This window comes from Crinia signifera, chromosome 5 (genome assembly GCF_055691185.1).
Source record: "Crinia signifera chromosome 5, ASM5569118v1, whole genome shotgun sequence".
NCBI classification, from domain to species: Eukaryota; Metazoa; Chordata; class Amphibia; order Anura; family Myobatrachidae; genus Crinia; species Crinia signifera.
Window position 1 is genome coordinate 76,230,652 of NC_139221.1, and position 16,381 is coordinate 76,247,032.

Sequence of the window (16,381 nt, forward strand, 5' to 3'; positions counted from 1 at the left end):
ATTCTATTCCGCTACATCTCAGACTGGCTGAACAATACGAATCACTTCACGACAGTAGAGATAGATAATGCGTTTCTTTATCCCTATTCCCCAGGAGCCCTTCTACTTACTAAACCCTCGACCCTACCCCGCCTCGCTAAATCAAATATCCTTTTTTATGATATATACCTGGCATGGCAATGGGTTAACAAAAAGCTTCTTAGAAATCCACAAAGTATACAGAAAACACCTCTATGGGGTAACCCAGCATTCCCCCCATCATACACTAACAAAACTTTCCTGAATTGGAAGGAGAAGGGCTTGTCTGACGCAACCATGGTCTATGACCCAGGTGGCCAGATCAAACCCTTCGAACAACTTAGACAAGAATACCAAATCCCCCAAACTAACTTTTTCATGTATTTACAGATGAGACACTTCTTAGCGACCCTACATCCAAAACAAATGATCAACTACCCTTCTCCCTCTGCAGACCCCTTACAACATATACTCAATCATAACACCAAGCACTCATTCAGACTTAAACCATTATATCTTCTGTTACTTTCCGCATCCTCAGAAACGAGATGGAATACGCTCAGATCACAATGGTCTAAGGATATTACAGATCTACAGTCCCATGAACCAATCAGTAAATATCATACCCTAACCATGAAAACTCTCGCATCCTCCTATTTGCAGGAGGTCCATTTAAAATCGATACAACGGGCTTATATCTCCCCAGCTAGGCTGGCCCACTTTGTCCCCTCAGTCACAGGAGAGTGCCCCAAATGTCATGCAAACCGGGCCTCTTTTTTCCATTGTTTCTGGGAGTGCGGAAAGATCAGAAAATTTTGGAACAAATTAACCTGCACTATCTCTAATACATATAAAATCAAGATATCCCCGAATCCCCAAGCTTGCCTTTTTGCAAATTTCGACATATGGGAACTAGGAACTAATAAACATCGACTCCTCCCTCTCCTTACAATCACAATAACTATTGCAAAAAAAAATTATTTTGACCCACTGGACATCTTCAACATCCCCCACGATTGTAGAAGTAATAGAAAAAATGCTTCAACAAATGTACTTTGATAGGAAATCAGCTACGACTAATATTGAATCTGGAATAGTCTACTTCTATAAGAAGTGGGGGTCATACATAGAATCCCTTTCTCGCCAAACCCAAGAACAAATATTTAGTATCTTTGACTCTACAGAATGGTTCTTACACAGACGTCTTATGCAGAATGAGGAGTTGTAGTCAACCCCTGCGTATCCAAGATATCCCTTCCTTATCCCACTCAATTGCTGATAGTAAATTTCCTGTATGAGTGGAAATACTCATATCAAAGTTGAACTTTATAGAACTTCAGAACCCAAGGTCACGAAGCTCAATTCCCCATTCCCCCCTCCCTCTCTTCCTCATGTGTGCTGTCCTTCATGTCCTTTGTCTTATGTCTAAGTTTGTGCTTATGTTATACAGCCTACTGGCAGTTTAGATAATGTAATTATTATGTCTATTGTGTGTATAGTATAGATGTGTTAGCTTCAGTTATATAGACCATTAGCCAAAATGCAAGAACCATAGGGGTGCGAAGAGTGTAAGGCAGAATATCGCACTAGGAGTAAGTTACTCCACCCAGACGTAATCCTGCCTCACCTCCACCACCCCCCCCCCCTTATTGATGCAAGGTATTTTAGTCTTATAAGCATCTGTTAGAAGTATATATTTCCCACTAATCCAACAGTAGACGTCTATGGTCACTGTTACTAATATAGGATTATTTTCACTACTGTGAACTTTGGCTGAGTTGTACAAAAACCACATGTACCACAATGTATGTATGACTGTATAACGCAACAATGTATTTCATACTTTATTATATACTTTAATGACAAACAAATTTGTTATTCTGCAAAAATTTAATAAAAAGATTTAAAAAAAAAAAAAAACACTGTATTTAGCTCTATTGATTCGTTTAATCCATCAGGATGTAATGAGTTGTACTTCAAGGTCCAAAAGATCTCTTGTTTACATAGAATATTAAATCTGTCGCCTCCACGGGCTGTATAACCAATGTATTCCAGACCTGTTATGGTTAAACATGCCGGATTTGAATTGTGATGGGTCTTATAATGACGTGAGACACTATGTTTCAAGAAGCCCTTTAGAATATTGCGACGATGTTCCATAAAGCGAGTCCTTATGGATCTCGTTGTCCTTCCCACATATGGGAGATTACAACTACAACGTAACAGGTATATCATGTATGTGGAATCACAGTTCATAAAGGATTTGGGATTCTCAAATTTATCTACTCCTGTTATTGCTAACATGGTTTTTTTTGGAATATGTGTACACATGGTGCATTTGTTCTTACCGCACTTAAAGAAACCATTGGGTTTATTAGGGAGCCATGCTAGATGGTCATTAATTTCTGTTTTTTTTTCGGTACATTTGTTTTTTTCAAGAAGCTGGGTGCTAATATTGTTTTCAAGGTTTTATTCTTTTTATACACAAAGGCTGGTTTTTTAGGAATAATATTAGAAAGAATCTTATCCTGGTGTAGCACTCTATAATTGCGAAAAACAATATTTTTGATATCATTAGCTCTAGTATTGAATTTGCTTATAAAAGCAATATCTTTTTTATCATTTGTTTCTTTGGAGGTGTTTTTGATCTTAGTTTTATTTTTTGGAATTAGAAGGTCGTTTCTATTCATTTCTAGTGCTTTAGAATAAGCCTGATTTAAAAGTTCCTCTGGGTACTCTCTCTCCCTGAAGGAGTTAAACATGATTTTTGCTTGTATTATGAATTGATCTTCGTCAGTGCAATTTCGCCGTAGGCGCATAAATTGGCCTTTTGGGATATTGGTTTTCCAAGGCATGTAATGTGCACTTTTAAAATGCACGTATGCATTTGTGTTCACAGGTTTTAAATAATTAGAAGAAATTATTTTGTTTTCTCTGGTATTGAGAGTCACGTCAAGAAAGTCCACAGAAATCCGACTATAGGTGTGGGTGAATGATAAATTATAAGAATTTTGATTAAGTGAGTGAACAAAAGAAGTGGCTGAATCTAAATCCCCATCCCAAATAATAAGAAGGTCATCTATGTAGCGGCCATAGAAGACCAGGCTCGACGCCCAGCTGCTCCCCCACACTAGGGCCTCCTCCAACTCGCCCATGTATAGGTTTGCATAGCTGGGCGCGAACCTGGTCCCCATGGCCGTCCCCATAGTCTGTAAATAAAAATCACCGTGAAAAACCAGCCTTTGTGTATAAAAAGAATAAAACCTTGAAAACAATATTAGCACCCAGCTTCTTGAAAAAAACAAATGTACCGAAAAAAACAGAAATTAATGACCATCTAGCATGGCTCCCTAATAAACCCAATGGTTTCTTTAAGTGCGTTAAGAACAAATGCACCATGTGTACACATATTCCAAAAAAAACCATGTTAGCAATAACAGGAGTAGATAAATTTGAGAATCCCAAATCCTTTATGAACTGTGATTCCACATACATGATATACCTGTTACGTTGTAGTTGTAATCTCCCATATGTGGGAAGGACAACGAGATCCATAAGGACTCGCTTTATGGAACATCGTCGCAATATTCTAAAGGGCTTCTTGAAACATAGTGTCTCACGTCATTATAAGACCCATCACAATTCAAATCCGGCATGTTTAACCATAACAGGTCTGGAATACATTGGTTATACAGCCCGTGGAGGCGACAGATTTAATATTCTATGTAAACAAGAGATCTTTTGGACCTTGAAGTACAACTCATTACATCCTGATGGATTAAACGAATCAATAGAGCTAAATACAGTGTTATAAATTGGTCATGTACAAGAATCCAATGTCTTTTTATATATAAATCTTCTTTATGAATTATTATCTAATTATCATCTATTGTATTTCTGTGTTTCTGTAATATTTATATGAAAAATGACATCTTTGATAAAACTATAGATCTGTATTCATTGAGTATTTTATATATTTTCTAATAACCAATACTATATGTATATTGAATTTTCATTGTACTATAATATATTATGATTAATATTTATCCACTAATAGATTATAGCTATTTAAACATAATCTATATTATTATTTGTTAATGCTTTTTCTATGTGCAATGTTTGCATAATATACTCAGACAAATGCGGCGATTACAGTGGTTTGGTCTCATAGACCATTCTCCGTCTGTTGCTAGGCAACTCAGCGATGCTGGGACTCTGTCACTGGAGACACGCGCGGCCTAACATGAGAACAGTCAGTTCTCGCGAGCCGCCGCGCGTGAACAGGGCGTCATACGCCCCAACCTCCTGGACGGAGAGGACGCATCGCTGTGTGCCGTCCAGCACGCTCCCGGGTCATGTGACGTGCACGTGACCGGGTGCGGTTGCTGGGCAACGGGCGGAATAGCGTTCAGGTAAGCGGAGGGGTCTGTGGCGATCGTGTTACCGATACCGGCAATCGGTACACGGCGCCGCGACCCTCTTTACTTCCCTGATCGCCCTGTACAAAAACCGCACATTTTTATTGTACACTAATGCCTAGTTTAATTGTATGTATATCTAGGTGAACCTCAATGCTGGTTATTTCCGGGTCACATGACCACATATATACCTACATATAAAAAAGAAAATTATTTATCCTTATGAAAAAGGTGTTTATATACAGATGACTGCCTCCATCTCAATATAAAGAGTTTTCCTATGTACAATTAGAGACGTTTCTCATATTATTCAGAGTTTTTAAATGGTTATCACACTCAGGTGTTTGTCATAGACAATTAGTCCTCAGGCATAAATAGTGAGCTGAGAACTCACACAGATACACTTGCTCCTGAAGAAGCCGGAGGTTACATCCGGGGAAACGCGTTGAGCCTTGCCAAAAGACACCCCCATTGTGCTGCTGAGATCCGGTGCCCGGTACCCCATATTCCCCTAAATGGGACGCATCCAAAATTTGGTCGTTTGAAAAATCCATTGCTGCTTAAAGGGACACAGCCACCTATCTTCTTTAGAAGTCCTTTTTGGAAAAAACTGGAGTTCCAGCTTTTGGGATACCTGCATGATCCCTAATCCCAGTCTCCTAAGGACATCACCATCTGAGGGGAGTGACATACCCCCGCCCGCCATAGGGCCTAATTCAGGACTGTAATCCCGACTCTGGTACACAAATATCTTCCAGACCGACCAGGATGGTAATACAAATTTTACAGCACTTTATTATTATTATTCTCAGCTAGCACTTGCTATATCGCTCTCAGTGAGACAATACCTTCAACAAAAGGACTCTCAGTTAAAATGATATATCATTTAGTGTGATTTTATTCATGTGTATGTTTTAATAAATTGTTTATATATTTTATTGAGAAACGTCTGATACAATTATTTGGAAGCAGCCAGCGCAGGCACAATTTTCTTTATACCCATTACACATGATGCTGCACACATAATGACCCTTACACATGATGCTGCACACATAATGACCCTTACACATGATGCTGCACACCGTAATGCCCCTTACACATTAAGCCACACATTATGCGTAATGCACCCACATACTGCCACTTGTAGCGTCCCTTAAGCAATGCCCCCAAAAGTGCCACTTACTGTAAATTTTTATATGAGCCTTTGCTGCTGCTGCAGGGAGAGATGGAGAGCGGTGCAGCTTCTTCTATGGGGAGAGGAGCGCAGCGCAGAGCACGCTCCCACTCCCCTCCTGGTGCCCCCTCTAGCGGAGTGGACATTTGAAATATTGTGCGCGCTGTTGTTGTGCGTGACGTCGGGGGAGCACGCTGGGCGCCGGCACCACATGATTAAGGGTGGCTGAATTCAGAGCACTGCAGGTCATGGCTGTTTGAAATAATACCCCTTTCATAACAGAAAATGCAGGGATTTACCCGGGAATATGGTCCCAGGATCATGCAGGCTGACCCCTTATACACCAGACTAGTCCCTGCATTTTCTGGTGTGAGGGGGAGAGACAACCACTCCCCTCTCCCTACCCCCTTTTAACCAACCAGCTATATCTTCGGAACCAACTGACCCATTTACATGAGACCAGTATCATATTGAAGAACTTTTGAGTTGGCTTCGAATGATTTTGGTCCCGTGAAACTGGGCTGTTTGGTTCCAGAGAAATCTGCCCTCAAAGAACATAAACAGTCATGAAATTACGTTTAAGAAATAAAAAAATCGGTTTAACCTCAATGTCCTTGGAACCAATTAACCCATATAGATCCAGCCTGGTATCAGATTGAAGGCCCAGCGATTTGGGTTAGACTGAGATCAACCTCGAGCTTCAGTGATGCCAAAGGGGGAACTGGCAGCCGTTGAACTGGGTGGGGGTCGGAATTAGCGGGTCCCATGTTATTCTATAGGGAAACCGTTCCAGCTTTGCCTAGCCGTATCTCCGGTTCCCAGGGGGCTAGAGACACGGGGCTGGGCTCCCTACAGAATGGGCTAATGGGTGGTCCTGTGCACCCCCGGACCACCCCCTAGATTCGCCTATGTTTATAATATGTTGCAGTAAACCCGTCTGGACCTGGAGCTTTATTGGACTTTGAAAGTTTAATCGTTTGAATAATTTCTTCTTCAGTAATAGCTGTGCTAAGGGTTTTAGTAGTTTCTAGAGACAGATGAGGGAGTTTACATTTGGATAAGAATTGTTGAATCGAAGATGTAAGCGAGTTAGAATGTTTTTGTGAGGTGTTATACAAATTGGAGTAAAATTATAGAAATTCCTCTGTAATGTGTTTAGGATCATAAATCTGTTTGCCTGTAGACGTCTTGATTGAGTGAATATTATTATGTGAAAGTTTTGACCTCAGCTTAGAAGCTAATAGACGGTCTGCTTTATCACCTTTCTCATAATAAGATTGATTAAGCCATTTTAGCGAGTTTTCCGCTTGGTGAGTGAGAAGGAGGTTAAGTTCTCCTCTTGCGGTCTGTAAACGGGATAGATCTTCTACTAGGCCTGATGATTTATGTTTTTCATCCAGAATTTTTAGCTATTCCTATAATGTACGTATTGTTTGTGTTCTAGCTTTTTTTTGCATGCGCAGCAATACTTATCAAATCACCACTTTATGAGCTTCCCATAGTAACATTGGACTTATCTCTGGAGACTTATTAAGATTGAAATATTCTTGTAATTTATTAAATATAAGAGATTTGTTTATTGAATTAAGGAGAATCCGATCATTTAGTCGCCATTGCCCATGGCCCACATCTGACCCAGCGTACTGAATATCCACACTTACCGGACCGTGGTCTGACCAGGTCCGAGGCATAATGGCCACATCAACAATGGACTGAGTTAATTCAGTACTGAAAAATATCATGTCCAATCTTGTGTAGACCCCATGCAATGGCGAAAAGAACGTATAGTCTATAGCTGAAGGTTCTTTGATTCTCCAGGTATCAAATAATAGTTGTTGGGAAAGAAGGTTAATCAGAGCCGATGAGGCCCCCGAATAAATTTTCTGAACCGATTTGGGTATTGGAATAGATCTATCTAGGTGTTCATCTATAATAGTAAAATCTCCCGCTAGAATCACATTTCCTTTGCGATGTTCTGATATAGGGTCCATCTAAAGTATTAAAGAAACAGGGTTGATTTTGGTTGGGTGCATATATGTTGATTAGAGTATAAGGTTTATTATGAATTAAACCCTCTAGTATTAAAAATCTCCCCTCAGGATCACGAATGATCTTAGAGTGTGCAAATTTAATATGAGCAGTGATTAATATAGCAACCCCTTTTTTCTTACGTTGAGGATCACATGCATGGAAAACATTAGGGTAGCGTCTACTCCTGAGTTCTGGATGGTGAGTTCCCGAGAAATGGGTCTCTTGTAAAAAAAATAATGTCCCCCCTCAATTGCTTTAGACTTAAGAATAACAATGACCTCTTTTGTGGAATATTAAGACCTCTTACATTTAAGGACACTATTTTAAGTACCATGTGTGTTGGAAATAGCATTAACAAAGATACAAATGCTAAAGTTTTTGTATAATGGCGCATAAGCAGAAAACTAACTCCCGGGCCAGGGGTATAATTGCAGTTAATATTGTAATACATAAGCACATAGACAAAAAAAAAGAAAAAAAAAAAGAAAGGGGTGGAGGACAGGAACAGAATTTAAGTCCGTTCCTCATATCGGACCCAGGGGTAAAAGTGGCTAAATAGCCAAATTTGTCCGATGCCGGTCCTAATGACCGGTTGGGGGTTAGCCTCAGGTGTACCCAAGTCGCCTATAGACTTGAGAACCAGTAATATATATACCGAATATATAAAGATCCCAAGCGCGCAATTTAGTTTACTATGTATATAATTCTTATTTAAAACATGACATTCCAAACATTTCTTATTATTGAAATTACAACTGTTCAAAATTATTAAACTGGACCAACTATGAATTTTGTTGCATCTTAAATACTGTATAACAATAACTCTATTGTTTGTCAAATAAAACAACTATTATTGTCATCTGAAGTTCAGCATATATTGCCATTAGGCTCCATCGTAAATTGGCAACAGACTTCATCAGATACATCAGTGATGCATTCGTGACAATATGGAAAGTACTTTTAACTTATTCTTACTATTGTGTAACTGAAATATTTACTAACAGTATAATTTTATTAAGAACTTCAGTTTGTATTTCTAAAGGTTTCAGCCCACAGTCTGCCACTCCTCTCTCGGAGATTTTTGATTTAGCGTAGTGTTGGCCTCCAGAGGTGGTTTTGGACAAGGAAGTTTTAACAACTCAAGAATCCGCAGGGCTTCATATGGTGTTCTTGCAGATAGTATTTTATCTTCCGTTCTAACTTGTAATGCAAATGGAAATCCCCATCTATATCTAACTTGATGATCTCTCAGAATTTTAGTAATATCGCTCATCTCTCTTCTTTTTGTTAGTGTAATTGGTGATAAGTCCAGGAAAATAAGTAGAGTTACACCCTCAAAGACAATTTGAGCAGATTTACGAGCTTGAATATAAATGTTGTCTTTTGACTGAAAGTATTGTAATCTTAGAATGACATCCCTTGGTTGGGAGGGATTTAGAGATCGTGGTCGAAGAGCTCGGTGAGCACGATCTAGAATTAGCATTTCAACTGGAATAGAAGGGACTAGATATCGGAAGAAACGTAGAAGATAGTTTTCTACTGACTCATGAATGTTCCTGATGCGGAGGTTATTCCATCTTCCACGATTGTCCAGATCCTCTTGCTTATCAGATAGGAGGAGAATGTCATGACGCATTTCAATACTTTTTGATCCAACATCTGTTGGTAACTAGCGATCTCATCATGTTTCTTCTCTAGTGCATTCACCCAGGTGCCTAAGTCATCTATAGCAGTTTTAAGCCCTGATACAGTATTGTGAACCTCATCATGAATCATTTGGCAGAAATTGCATAGCTCAGATAGTATAGATGAGATGTCTGCCTTTGTCGCGGGAGATGATGATATATCCATATCAGATCCTACTAGTGAAGCACCCACCAGCGAAGGTGACAGGGCAGATTCTTGGGATTTAGGTACAGGGTTATCGTATGATATTATAGATTGGGAATCTGTCTTCTTTTTCTTCTTATTTGGCATTTAAGGGGGTATGAGCTTTCAATGTTTTGAGAAAGTTCTAGAAAGTCTACAGTTCCTTTTAAAAGTGTAACGCGCCTGGGATCAACATACAACGTTATTACATTTTGAAGGTAGTGAGCAGCATGGCTCTTAGCATATCTTTCTTGAAGAGTAGCAGTAACACTGGCTGTGACCCAAAGATTGTTGCAGGAGTCCTGTTTGATGCTAACTGCAGTTTAAGAGCATCTGCTGAGATTTGCTGCTGAGTATTTCCAGACAGTGTTTCCCTGAGCCTGTGCAAATTATATTTTATTATATATATATATATATATATATATATATATATATATATATATATATATATATATTTATTTATTTATTATTATTATTTTTTTTTTTTATTTCCTCTTCTGTATTATTTATTTATTTATTTATTTATTATATAGCGCATACATTTGCAGTAGACTGACTTTCTGAAACACAAGTGCTATAAGATACACTAAGCTGAAGTGTTTCTATGAGCTGTAACTAACTGAGCTGGGTATCACTGTCTGGAGAGATGACTGTTGCTCCCAAGATTGCCCCTGTAACTGTCAGTATTAAATTGCTTTATTATTTTTCTTTCTCAATGATGACTGTGGGTACTGTGTTTACTGTACTGTGTGGTACTCCTGGGGAATGACAAAGAAGCCGGACCCCAGGTAGCTCTTGTCCTGAACAAGACCCTCGAAAATATCTAATCTTAATCCTAAATCTTTGGGCCAATATAAACCAAGCACTTCAACTAAAAATATTTCAGTTCTTTTTGCTGAAGTATTTGGTTTGTTAAACTGTACAGTACATGTTCTTTTCACTATAAAACAAAAGGATGGGTAGGATAATTTAGGGGGAAAACATGGTATTCCCCTCAAAATTAGATTCTCAAGGGCACCTCATAAGTGTAATATAGGGGTGTGTTATCAAATTAGAAGCACAAGGAAGGGGAGGGGGTGTGGCAAACAGCCTCCTAATATCTATTAGTGTGATTTTTGTAATTACTGTATGTTTTTTTATTATAAATGAATCAATGAATTTATAAATTAGACAATCAATCAATCAATCAATCAATCAATCATCAGTTAGTTATTTCAACTCTTTTCAGGAATCCTTGGCTGTTAATACTGATCTATAGCTTTATGGATGGCCTTTACTATTAGTGGCTACAAAACAGATTCTTGTGTTTTTTTTGTATTTTAAATTAATCAGTAAATCTAGAATTTTAACAAATGAAACATTGTATGGTCATTTTTTAGAACAAATAGATAGGTGGGTTCTGCTGTGCTCAGCTTCTTGGTGTGTTTTTGGTGTGACTGAACAGTAGTATAGTTCAGTTTGTGAAGAATAAGCAACAATGGGATGCAATTTGTAAATAATAAGCAACAATCTGATGTAATAGGTATAAATACATTTACTATACTTCAAATGACATACATGCAAATATTTATACAATTCAGAGGATATTAAAGGTATACAATGCAAATAAAATAAAGCAGATCTGTATCTTGCAAAGGAATATGAGATCGACCACTTGCGGTCTGTGTCTCAATGTATAGAGTTTGCCCAGTAGACGTGGTCACTTGCTGCAATCATCCAAGGGTATAGGTTGGGGGATGGTGCAATGTTTAAATTAATGTCCAGGTGACTAATATGGTGTGTGTTGGTAGTATGAACACACCTGCTCTGACTGCAGTGTCCCGCTGGTCCGGACCTGCTGTACAGTCTTTGGGGTTATACTGATGGGGGCCAGTGGTACGTGGCGGGGATGGTATCCTGAGTGGGTGATGCAGGCTGTAGGGAGACATGGCAGGTCTGAAGGTCAGCATGTGCAATTGGTGCCCTGTGTAAGGACAGGCTCTCTGTGCGTGCTGATCGTCAGACCTGTCACGTCACCATCTCGGTGGCCTGTGCTGCCTTGCTTACCCCACTGGGCTGTTCCAGTTATTATATCATATGTGTTCAGTCTTAACATTTTATTAAATTATCCCCTTTAACATTTGCCTCTATCCACTCATGAAAATGATTCTACGCAATCTGCATATCATATTTAACATTTAATTTCAGAAATACATGCAAAACATGACATATCTACAGAGCCAATTCCCATGATGTCAACCACAGGGTTACACAGTATGATGACATTTATCTTGCTTGGGCTTTGTCAAAGGCAAATGCAGTTCTGTTGTGAGAACCTTATTTAACTTAAAATGGTATATACTGTAGTGGTACTCTTTACTTAGAACGGCGCCCACGATTTTGATCGTGGGCATCGTTAGTAAAAAATCTCGGCCATCTCGGGCATTGAATGCACTAAAAAATCGGGTGCGATGCGACCGACGAGATGCCCGCGATTTCCCATAGGGAACAATGTTAAATGTCTCAATTGACCCAATTTTCCTGTTCAATGCCTCAATTGACCCGATTTTTCCATAGGAAACAATGTTAAATGGGCCACAGAGGCCAAATAGGTACCCTGAAGTGTATAATGGCCACCCGAATTGTTAACGCCACCCCACGATCAACGTCAACCCGAAGCGTGGCGAGCGCAGCGAGCCCGCGAGGGGCGGCGGTACGCGTCCTACGACCTTTTCATACCCCCACTATCCACGTCGGCATGGAGTTGAGAATAGAAAGTGTGGCGAGCGGACGCGGACAGCTGTGAAGCCCGCGAGGGGACGCGGATACCTGTGAAGGTATCCGCGTCCCCACGCGGGGCTCGCTGCGCTCGCCACGCTTCGGGCTCGGTGGCTCGCTGCGCTCGCCACACTTTCTATTCTCAACTCCACGCCGACGTGGATAGTGGGGGTATGAAAAGGTCGTAGGACGCGTACCGCCGCCCCTCGCGGGCTCGCTGCGCTCGCCACGCTTCGGGTTGACGTTGATCGCGGGGTGGCGTTAACAATTCGGGTGACCATTATACACTTCAGGGTGCCTATTTGGCCTCTGTGGCCCATTTAACATTGTTTCCTATGGAAAAATTGGGTCAATTGAGGCATTGAACAGGAAAATCGGGTCAATTGATACATTTAACATTGTTCCCTATGGGAAATCTCGGGCATCTCGTCGGTCGCATCGCACCCGATTTTTTAGTGCATTCAATGCCCGAGATGGCCATGATGGGCGCCCTTCTAAGTAAAGAGTACCACTGTAGTAAATGGTATATTGTAGCTGTGATTCTTTAGTTTTAATTGGCAAAAAATTATTTTAATTGTACTTTACATGTATGCCGCGTCCCCTCGCAGGGCTTACTGCGCTCGCCATGCTTTGGGCTCGGTGCCTCACTGTGCTCGCCACACTATATAAAATCATCTCCACGCCGACGTGGATAGTGAGGGTATGAAAAGGTTGTGAGGACGCGTTCCGCCACACTTCGGGGTGGCGTGCATAGGGGGGGGTGCTGAAAACCTCATTGCATGTCATACAAGTGTATAGCTAATGTAATTGCATTGCACCCTATAAAATCGCATGCGATTTTACGGGAGGTGCGATGCGATGTGATCTGCCGGGGCCAACAGAGCAGTGAATAAATTACATAGGAAAATCGCATCGCACGGCACTAAAACGGCCCATGCGTTGCGATGCAATGCGATTTTCTTACGCAGAATCGCCCACTAAGCAAATTGCTTAGTGGGCGCCCTGCTAATACATAAGTACCTATGACATGTTTTGCAAGGGTTCCTTTTTCTTGCTAGCAGAGTAGCATACCATGCAGTCTCCAAAAAATGGCTTCTCAAGACTGCAGCAACCCTTATAATATCATTCACATGGCTCCCCCTCTGCGCTCTGGAATGACAGATCTACAGTTACAAACTGATCCACACTCATGACCTCTTCATTTCAAACTCCATGAATTTCCAAACCATAACTGAAACCTGGATTTCCCACTCTGACACCACTTCTCATGCAGCTCTCTCCTCTGGGGGCCTCACATTCTATCATACCCCCGATATAGATATATATTTTTTTACCCATTCATATTTATCATATACAAAAGAAACCATTTTCCTTAGTTTGCATCCCTATATCATATTCCCCATTGCCTGTTCCCACTTTGCCGTACTGACACTTGCATACAATTTCCAACAAAAAAACATATTTTTCCATGCCACCTCCTCAACTACGGTACATCTCTCCTATTGCCTGTTCCCATCTTGCCAATCTATTGAATCTATCCATCTCAACAGACTACATTTTTTTTTAAATGCTTCTTATTTAAATGTTCAGAGATAGAGATACAAACATGAGCTATGTATACAATGTTGTGAGTATATCATAGCAGAAGAAGTGTTAACATTAAGAACAGCAAGGTGGTTATCTCAAGAATTGGCCTACCGACAGCAACAGGAAATTACTTGTACATTGACATTCAGTAATTAACAGAAAAAAAGAACATACTGTACTCCAGTATACACATAAGAAAATAATAGTATTAAAAACAAAAAGATAATTGACAAAAAGCAGACATGGGGAAGGGAGAGTGGTGGTCTTTCCATAATGTAATATGATGAAGGATAGAGCTGGTTATACTGTACTTACATTATGGTAATCCATTTTCTATTAAACATGGGTAATACAAATATTATTAATTTTAGTATGTCAGCATCCATGGGACATCTTCTGTATCAATAATGGTCAAAAGCAGATAAAGCATACTCTAGCCCTTAAGTGCATTGCCTCAGAGTTATTATTGAGTCATCTCTATCCTTCAAACCACACATTCAGCATATTTTGTAGTCCTGCCCGTTCATCTAAACAAAACTTCCAGAATCAGCTTGTAAGCACCCTACTGCTTATTGGTGTTATATCTCTTGATTATGCATTGTTTATGCACCACATTATTGTCCTGCATTGTGCTTCCCAATGGGACACGGTCACTAGGTCTATAACGATTAGTTTGACAAGCATTAGGTCAACACCACTAAGTCGACATGCATTAAGGTCGACATGACTGAATGTCAACATGAATGAAGGTCGACATGGCTGATGGTCGACATGGGTTAGGTTGACAGGTCATAAGGTTGACACAAGCATTAGGTCAACGTGGGAAGGTCTACAAGCAAAAGGTCGACATGGGGTTTTTCACTTTTTTTTTAGAAGACATGCATGTGCAGGCGGTACTATCCACTAGGGCGTGGTTGGAGAACCGTGCCTGAAGCTTGGCGAGCAATGCGAGCCAGGCGAGCTGACGTGGTGCAACTTTTCAATGTCCATGTCGACTGTGTCGACATTCGGGACAAAAAACAAAACCCATGACAACCTTTTGATTGTTGACCTTCCCCATGTCAACCTAATGCTTGTGTCGACCTAATGACCTGTCGACCCAACCCATGTTGACCTTCAGTCATGTCGACCTTAAGTTGCTGTCCAATAATCCATACCCTTCCCAATCAAGTCTGGAGGGCTGGGTTGGCGACTCCTCTGGTGACTTGCCACCTGGGCCTTCTTAATGGAGTCATCCCAGCACATCCCTGCTGGTGATAGCTTCTGTTTATTGTCAGTTTCTGCCTCACCTTTGCTCCAATTGGTCCTGGTTGGGTTCTAGTCAATTCTTCCAGAGATCTGCTTGTCAGCCTCGGCTATCATTCTGGTTGACGTGAGTTCTCCATCTGGAGATCTTATCATTCTTGTTACTATGATGTGTACCTCTTGTTGGGGTTTTGCATGCTCTGTTGTATGGGCTTACTTATTCTTCATGAGTCACATCAGTGGGTACGATATTTTGTGCCGCAAAGTGGCGTTAGCCTTGTCAGTTCCTTATATTGGCCCCAGATATATTTGTACATGTTAAGCATGTTCCCCCTTAAATGTCTGTTTTCTGGCGTAAACAATCCTAAATGGTTCAATCTATCTTCATAGCTTAAATTCTCTATTCCCTTTATTAGCTTTGTCGCTCTTCTTTGGACTTTTTCCAGTTCTATGATATCCTTTTTATAGTGCGAGGCCCAGAATTGTTCTCCGTATTCTAGATGTAGTCTAAAAAAATGCATTGTACAGAGAATAATTACATTTGAGTTATTAGTCTCTATACTCTTTTATGCATGCTAGAATCCTTTTGGCCCTATTTGTTGCTATTTTACATTGAGCACTACACCCCAGTTTGTTATCTATTTGGACACCTACTGTAGTTCCCTTTCAAGTTCTGAATTATTCAGTGCCTCCCTGCTTTGGTTATAGCTAGCACATTGATTATGTTTCCCAAGATGCATAACCTTGCATTTATCCACATTGAACCTAATTTTCCACTTTTTTGCCCACTCGTCTAATTTATTAACATCGCTTTGAAGCATGGAGACATCCTTGGTTGATTTAATTATTCTGCTAAGTTTTGTGTCATCAGCAAAGGTGGAAACATTGCTGAGTATACCCACCCCAATATCATTAATAAATATATTAAATAAAAGGGGCCCTAACACCGACCCCTGTGGCACTCACTTAGGGGTTTATTCTAGTTCATTCTTTCTGACAAAATCCTTCTTAGATGGACAAAACCATGTGCACTGCAGGGGGGCAGATGTAACATGTGCAGAGAGAATTAGATTTGGGTGAGTTTTTTTGTTTCTGTGCAGGGAAAATACTGACTGCATGATTTTACACTGCAATATAGATCTCACTTTGAAGAAAAACCCCACCCAAATCTAATTCTCTCTGCACAAGTTACATCTGCCCCACCCGCAGTGCACATGGTTTTGTCCATCTAAGAAGGATTTTGTCAGAAAGAATGAACTAGAATAACCCCCTTAGTATCATA